Source organism: Capra hircus, unplaced genomic scaffold (assembly GCF_001704415.2).
Source record: "Capra hircus breed San Clemente unplaced genomic scaffold, ASM170441v1, whole genome shotgun sequence".
In the NCBI taxonomy this organism is placed as follows: Eukaryota; Metazoa; Chordata; class Mammalia; order Artiodactyla; family Bovidae; genus Capra; species Capra hircus.
In genome coordinates this window covers 16,959-25,304 of record NW_017213249.1, presented here as the reverse complement: position 1 = coordinate 25,304, position 8,346 = coordinate 16,959, and the positions used below count along the sequence as shown (strand labels likewise).

At 51.2% G+C, this 8,346-nt stretch overlaps 1 pseudogene; it reads left to right on the top strand.

Annotated features, from left to right (window-relative positions):
• The first annotated feature begins 2,132 nt into the window (after positions 1 to 2,132).
• On the top strand, positions 2,133 to 6,490 carry LOC108635293 (annotated as a pseudogene).
• The last annotated feature ends 1,856 nt before the right edge of the window (positions 6,491 to 8,346 follow it).

The window sequence follows — 8,346 nt, the reverse complement described above, 5'->3', positions numbered from 1 at the left end:
CATTCAAAAACACAGGGCATCCTAAGAGAGACAAAGGTGTGAGCGTGGCATGGCTCCAGGCACTTCCAGTCTCCCTGATAGTGCAGAAAGGCGAAGAAAGTTGCAGGTGTTGGTGTACGTGTGTGCTCCTCTGCCCAGGGCATGCCTATGAGGAGGGAACAGGCAGGAAGCAAGGATGGTGGGCTCATTGCATGTCCCAAGGGACCTCAGGAGAGTGGGAGACAGGGAAGCCCCTGGGGGTAGTTCAGGGGCCTGCTGGTTTTCAGGGTCTAGGGAAAATCCTGCCAAAGATACCCCATGGCTCATGCTGGAAGCCCTGATGTAAATTCCTTCTTTCATCTGGGCCTTGCCCATGGCTTTTGGGGCCTGAGGGGCAAAGGTGTGTGTCTGCACTTGAGAGAGGATTCTAGCAGTCTTGCTGGAGCAGGCTGTCTGATGATAGGGGATTTGCACCATTTGAAACTCAGAGGGAAGCTGTGTCCTGGGTGACCGACTTTGATATCCTTGTGCCCAACCGAGGACTGGTTTCCTAGGCACATGGGCTCTGTAGGTAAGCAGGGATGCCTGACTGTAAGGAGTCCTACCTGGGGCCTAATGAGACCAATGGAAAAGAGAGTATTTGCATTTAGCAAATCAGTGAGGGCGGGTGGAATCAAAACCCTCTTGTTGTTTTTGAGATAGAAAAGCTGCTATCTGCCCAAGGGAGGCTTGAGCTGTGGGCTCAGTAAGGGCAGGTGTCCCAGGTCATCATCTGTTTGGGGATTTCTTGGGTTAGGGTAGTCATAAACAGAAGGGACTACGTGTGGAAATACCAGCTTATCTTTATGGCCTCAGGTTGCACGCCTTGTATCAGAATTGGCCCTTTTTCTATGTGCACCTTACTCACTAAATTGTTATGTGTTTATTTATTTTTAAAGCTTTATAACATTTTATTGAAATACACATATAGAAAAATACATAAATCATGAGTGTACAGTTCAATGGATACTCAGAAACTAAACACATCCACGTAATTATCATCCAAATCAAGAAACAACTGGGGAACCCTGAAAACTCTCTTGTGTCTCTCCCAATCACCGCACTCCAAAGATAACTAGGATATCTGACTTTCAACACATAGATTAGTTTTGTCTCTTTTGGACCTTTACATGAACGGAATCATACAGTATACGTCTCTGTGTCTAGCTTACATTACTTAACATTATACTTAATGAGACATATCTATGTTTTCCATGCAGCAATAGCTTGTTCGTTCTTGGGGCTAACAGTTCAAAATCTTTCTTCAGTGTAAATCTTGGCAAATTCATGTTTAAGAAGTAGATTGGAGATGCCCAGCTGGAGTTTTTATCAAGTTCAATTTTCAGTTGACTTTCCATGTTTCAGTGAAGACAGTTTCTGCCTCTTTTTTTGGACACTATTTCACAAGTCCTGACATGCAGAAAATCTTCCTGACAGTCTGAATGTTCCTTCCCAAGAATGCTTTTTATATTATCTAAATATCTCCCTGGACCATTATATTTTTCCAATGATAGAAGACTATTATTGTTCCCTCTTAGTCATCTTTTTGGCACTAGTGCCTTTCTTCTGCTTTCGTATAACAACGTCTGAATGTCTTTCTACCTTCTGCAATCATTTTGATGTTTAGGGTCCAAACCCATCTGGCAAAATTCCGAGGACCATGTCCAGCAATGGACACACACTGGGTTGTAAACAATTTTCATCTAAGAGAAGAATTTGTTTTTCTATTTTCAATTTCTATATTTTTATTTATTTTACTTTACAATATTGTATCGGTTTTTCCAACATAAACACGATCCTCACAGCATTGGATTCACACACAGGCCCATCACAGTCCTGGGGCCGATGGAGGCTCGGCATCTCTTTGGCCTTTTCCTGCTAAAGGGAGTAGCACTTGGAAGCACAGGTAGACAGGTGCACATCGAAAGCTACACAGATAGAAAGAACAGGGGGCTCATTCAGAATGTTGTGGGCCCTAAGGGGTGGAAGGCTAGCAAAAGGGACACGAATATGACCAGGAATGACCTAGATAGGTGCACACCAAGAAGACAGTTGTCCAAGTCAGCTGAGCCCAGACGTCCTGTTTTCTAGTCCCCAAAAGGGTTGCACAGACAATGGATCAGAATAGCCTGACTGGTACTGGGAAGCTGCCCAACGGTGATGGGAGAATGCAGAACGCAGGTGCCTGTCACTCAGCTGTCCAGGGCGACCGTTTCCAACCTGCCCCATTCTCTGCAGATCGGTCCCTGTCAGGAGCAAATGCCAACATTTTGCAGCCTTTGAGGCTAAATCACAGAGGTTAGAAGTGCAACCTGACATGATCAATGAGCATGTGAAAGAAAATAACCAGGACAGAAGAAACTCGGGTGGTTACCCAAAACTCATGTTCCTGGAGAAGAAAGCTTGTACTTCTGTATATCTGCAAGTTTCCTGTCAGGGATATTAGTGTGGACACACGCATGTGTGTGCATATGTGATCCAAAATCGCCTGACAGTACACTTGTGAATATGAAGTGTTGGAACTGACCGAGCCAGGCGATGGAAGTCGGATAGCGAAAACATGAAAGCTATAGGGAAAGGTACATACTCAGGCCATGAGAAGCACTGGAGCCGGGTACCAATGCCTGTTATCTCACTGAGTGAGCAGTTTCTAAGTGGAATCACAGTGGTGCACCCAGGAAGCCTGGCAGAAAGGAGAGGCAGGAAGAAATTGACTGGGGGCCACCAGTGAGAGTGCAAGAGGATCCAAGACAGAGAAGAGGCTATAATCCTAGACACAGAAGCCACAGTGGGTGACCCCACAGCCCCTTGGACATGCAGCTACAAAGGCCTTTCCATCCTTCTCGAACACTGGGCATTCTTTCCCTGACCGTACCACGAGCATGAGCAACACTTGCCATTTATGTGAGGTTTCAGAAATGGACAAGCACGGCAGCATAGGCACTTGCTACCTGCATAGGCTTCCAGTCTGAAACACCACTTTTGTACTCTTTGGCAGAAAGCATATATAGGGGGGCAGGACTATAGGATGGATGGCTTAGATTGCTCCTGTTGCTGCTCCCAGCCCCACAGGATTGGGTAACTGGGCAGGCTGGTACGTGTTCTCAGATGGAGAGCAAAACCACTTGAAAGGGCCTCGATAGGGTAAATGGGCAGACGTACATGTCTCCCGCACCAGTGAGTCACAGAGCTTAACAGGGAGTTGTCCTTAGCCACTCACTGGCAGGAATTTGAACAAGGTTCAGGGAGCTTCCTCATGCCAGCAGAGCATGCCCCATTTTTCCCTCTGTGAAAGTGTGGCCAAGCCACCTCAGGCCTGTGCAGGTTCATGTCTGTCCAGTGAGGGAGGGAGGGTTACCCGACCCCTTCTGTGGTTCAGCAGTGACTGCCCACTGTTGGCTTTCAAGATTGAGAAAGCACTCTCAATCTAAAATATCTGGACCAAAATATCTGATCTCCCGTTGGTGGCAACTCACTCAGGAGGAGAAGGGCTTGCCTTCACTCAAAGGATAAGCTTCTCCTATAAGTGCTGGTGTCCATAGAGTGGCAAATGGCAACAGCACCACTTAAAGAGAAGGAGACACACAGACACCAGCCCTGGTACACACAAGGAAGGATTGCTCCAAACAGTGCTATGCCAAAGCAGAGACAAAGAGACAGAGAGCTCTATGCCCTAAGGTCCTGGTGTCCCTGAACAAGAGATCAACGTGGCAAACGGTGGGCTTTTTCCCTACTCCCCTAGCATTTGGCCAGCAACAGTCTGTCTGTCCCGTGGAGAAAAGTGTTCAGCCACGTGGCACCCCTGTGTATCCTTTGGATACTCAGGGAGAGCTCCCAGTTATTGAAGGTCCTGTGGGACACAGGAGTGTGCTGTTTGGAATGTGGATCAGCAATCCGTGGTTGGAATTTTCAGAACCAGACCAATGACAGCGCCTGAGGTAGCGGCAGATGCAAAACCTGCTAGCTCTCTGGAGCAGAGTCTGGCCACGCAGTGGAGCAGATCCCAGGAACCACGGAAGATGCCTTCCGGTCTAGGGGCGTGTCCATCGTTTACATTCCACCCCCCTCTCGGCCATTGATCTAGATCTGGGTCAGCTGCCTGTGTGTGGCTCACAGCCTAGAGCCCCGCCTGTATGGCTGATGTCCCAGGGCCCATTCACCCTGTTCTGGGCTGCCACCATCCGTTTCTATAGTTCAGCCGACACCACACCCACATGAGCCATAGCCTCTGAACCATGCCCCACACTCCCCACAGCAAAAACGCTAGTGGGCCCCACAGGATTACTGCACCCTGGGCTGCCATTGCTCACCACTTGCTGTGATACTATTAAGTCCTGTCCTTTAGCATCTGACCCAGGCTGGGGTCATGGCCAGAGCCAAAAGGAGCGCGAGAGGCGGTCAGAGGAAAGCGGGAGCGTCCTGGGACCCCATACCTCCTTAGTTGTGAGCCTGGGTTCTCAGGGGGATGGGGCCCCGTGGCCGGTCCTGATAATGCTGCGCATGGCTGGGATTTTGCAGCCACCAGTGGCCACACCAGGCGAAGATGCCACCCTCTTCAGAGTGGAGGCAGGAGAGGACGGCGAGGCCCAGGTGGACGGAGTCGTGGCAGGGATCAGACGGGGTTTCTATCTGCTTACAGAGGACATCTTTGAGGATGTGGAGGTTGTGCCAGATGAGGAGCAGCAACAGGGGTTCCTCGTTGGAGTTGCAGAAGACGGTGGAGGAGCAGTGCCAGGAAAGGCCCTGGAGGCCCGAGTGAGCTTCCGGCCCTAGATGTGCTGCAGGCACTGGCGACCCTGCAAGGGGATCTGAGCTCTGAGCCTGAGAAAACCTGCAGGGCCTACGTTTGGTTCACGTGCAAGAGCCATGAGAGGAGGAAGCGTGACTTGGCTCAGAAGAGTGCCATCATCCAGGGCATCCCTGGCTTCTGGGCCAACGTGGTATCCTTTCTGCTACTCCCTGTGGTCCGCTGCTCAGGAGGAGGGGGAGGTGCAGAGGCAGGAGCAGGAGCAGGGGTGGAGGCAAGGGCGCAAGATGGGTGCTGGTGGACCCTGAAGGAAGTGTGGTACTGGGCAGTTGGCAGGCTCCAAAGGCACAGCTGAGTAGGGTCTGGGCAGGGCCACACCTGTACGTGTCGCAGCCATGACTTTGTGTGTCTACTTCAGGCCTGATCTGAGGAGGAACAGCCTCTAAGTCAGAAAGGACAGAGGCAGTACACCAGGGCAGCCTTTGCTGACAGATACTGTTGTAAAGATGAATGATTCCAAAGATAACTGAGATCTGGGAGTAACACACACACACACACACACACACACAACATATGTAGACATACAGCTAGCCAACACTAACTCCTTTGCTTTCAGACAGGGTTTGTCACAACGACTGTAAGTCCTACCATGTAAGCAGTGACATGCCACTACCCAGCATACACAGGTCTGGGAAATAACAGCTATCAGAAACAGCCCCTGCTTGGGGAATGCAGACCACCTCAGATGCAGAACACCACCAGGAACACAGAGCCATGAGCTTTTCTGATGGTATGGCAGGGCCTGAGCTCATCAGTAGTGGCTGGGTAAGCAGAAGTGCCCAGCATCCTTGAAGATGCCTGTTCCCATGTTGTTCTTCCACCCCAGAGTAGGGCTGATGCTCCTGGCTCTTCTTGGCCCAGCATGTGGCATAAATGGCTCCTTGATCTCAAGCAGATTATGAACCACCCTCAAGTTTCTGTCATGATCAGCGACCAAGATAAAGACTTTCTCAGCTATATGATCGACTTGAATGTCAGGGAGGGAGACTGAGGTCAGGTGGGTATGGGACTTAGTGGGGTGTTGGATGATCATGTTATCCATGCTCCTATACTGTGAGAGTTTGGAGAGGCTTCGTGGAAGCTGTTAATGCCTGCCTGGGAGGCAAGCTGAGGACCCTAGAAGCTTGCACCTTTTCCCTCCTCCCTATCCTAGCAGGTACAGGTGTGAATCATCCACGGTCATGCAGCAAGCTGATCTTTTCCTTTCGGGACCACCCCTATTTCTTGAAAAGAGTGATCACTAAGGAGTATTACCTTGACATCCCTGGTAAAATATGAGTCCGGGAATGATGATTGTGGGTGTGCAGGGGTGTGGATGATCCACCTATGGGATCCACACCCATCTCCTCTCTTCCTGCAGGGTATAGGGGACATTGTTCCACTCCAGTCCATTGGTTCTGGGACTTTGAACAGGGAGCATCAACTGCAGGCTGGACACCTGGAGCCTTAACTTTCTCAACTGGTTTTCAGGTGCAACTGCCCAGAATCAGACAGGATTACTGAGGTGGTATTGTTTTGGTCCTGCATACAGTTGATGATTGTTGTTGGAGTTCTTGGCTGCTCGTGTGAGGGTTCGGATCCTGGTCAGCCCAGGGCTGAGCTTGCTCAGGAGCAAAGTGTTGCCAGCAGATTATCAGCGAAGATGAGTGGGACGGTCCCCTGTAGGCCTACCCCAGGAGAGAAGATTCTTCCATGACAGAAACACATGTGGTGAAGGGGTCTCGAGGTGGGCCATGAAGGGACAGCCCTGTACTAGCTGGGACACTGTCCTTTCCCAAACGGGGATGCTCAGCCTCATGCAAGCTGGCTGCGGAGTCTGAATTTGGGCCATGCATGTAGCAAGTGGCCTGCTGAGACTGGGGGCTTGGGGATTCAGTGTGTCTGTGAGTGAAGCAACTCCCCTCAAATCAGTTGTGATTGCAGAGTGAGAGTCCTAGGTGATACTACTAGAGGCAGGGTGAATTAAGTTTCTTTGTCAGAATCCTCCTTCCATGGGTCCTGCCAACCCCTGGCCTCCTGCTGCTCACTGAGTTTGAGATTGCCTGGGCCATACACTCCGGCCCCTTACCCTGGGAAGGCCTATCATTGCAAGGGCGTCCTCTCCGAGGTCCCAGTGCACCTGTGTGCTGACTGTGGGATCTTCTGTGAATGTCCACATCCACCACTCGATGGCTCAGCACCACCACACATGCTGCATTGGCAGCGGCTTCAGGCTACCTTGGGAAAATATGGAAGAGCTCGGGGAGGAGGCAGACAGGAAGCCACAAGGACAGGACATGGTGCCTACTGACTCCATCTCCGACATTGCAGCGACCAACCACCCTTAGACTGGGGACGCCTCGTGCTTCCTCTTATGGTTGCTCAGCACGTGCTCTCCTGTCGCCTTCATATCTACATCTTCCTTGGGCCAGACACATGCACACACACACACAGAGTGCAGACATAAACACACAGTGTATACAAACACATGCTCAGCATGGGGACACAAACACAAACAGGGAACACAGGCTCCTGAAACACCTTTGTTTCCTGTTTGGGTTTGTGTCCCCATGCTGAGCATGTGTGTGTATACACATGTGCTTGCATCAGACATGTTTGTGTGTGCGTGTGTGTGTGTGTGTGTGTGTGTGTCCAGCCTAGGGCAGACGCAGAGATGAAGACCAAATACAAAAACACGCTCACCATTTCTACCTTGCTATTGTGTTTGTTTAGACCGGGAAGAGGCGTTACATGTGTCCCATGGAGAAAAGTATCCAGCCACGTGGAGCCCCTGTTTATCCTTTGGTCCCTCAGGGAGATTTCTCAGTTATTGAGGGTCCTGAGGGACACAGGACTGTGCTGTTCAGATTGCGAAGCAGGAACCCATCCTTGGAATTTCCTGAGCCTGGACAATGACAGTGCCTGGGGGGTCAGCAGATGCAAAACCCATTACCTCCCTGGAGCGGTATATGCCATGTGGGTGCACTGTAGCCCAGGAACCCTGGAAGATGCCCTATGTTTGAGGGGCGTGTCCATAAGGGTGCCGCCACCCGCGCTCTCGGCCATTGGACTAGATTTGGGCCAGCAGCCTGTGCGTGGCTCACAGCCTAGGGATCCGCCTATTCGGCTGATTTCCCCAGGGCCCCTTCACCCTGTCCCGCGCTGTCTGCCACCCCTTTCTTCAGCCTCAGGCCACCAGACACACACCAGCTCCCGCTTCCCTACTATCCCCCTCACTCCCAGCCCCCAAAGAGCTAGTGGGTCCCACAGGATTCCTGAAGCCTGAGCCGCATTTGCACACCACTTGTTGTGCTATTATGTCCCATCCCTTCACATCTGCCCCAGCCTGGGGTCACGACCAGGGCCAAGAGGAGTGTGAAAGGCAGTCAGAGGAATGCAGGAGCATCCTGGGACCGCAGACCTTCCTAGCTGTGAGCCCCGGTTTCAGGACGCTGGGGTTGGTGGCCTGCCATCCTCACGCTTTTTGAGGCTGGGACCTTGCAGCCACAAGTTGTCATGCCAGGCAAAGGAGCCACGCTATG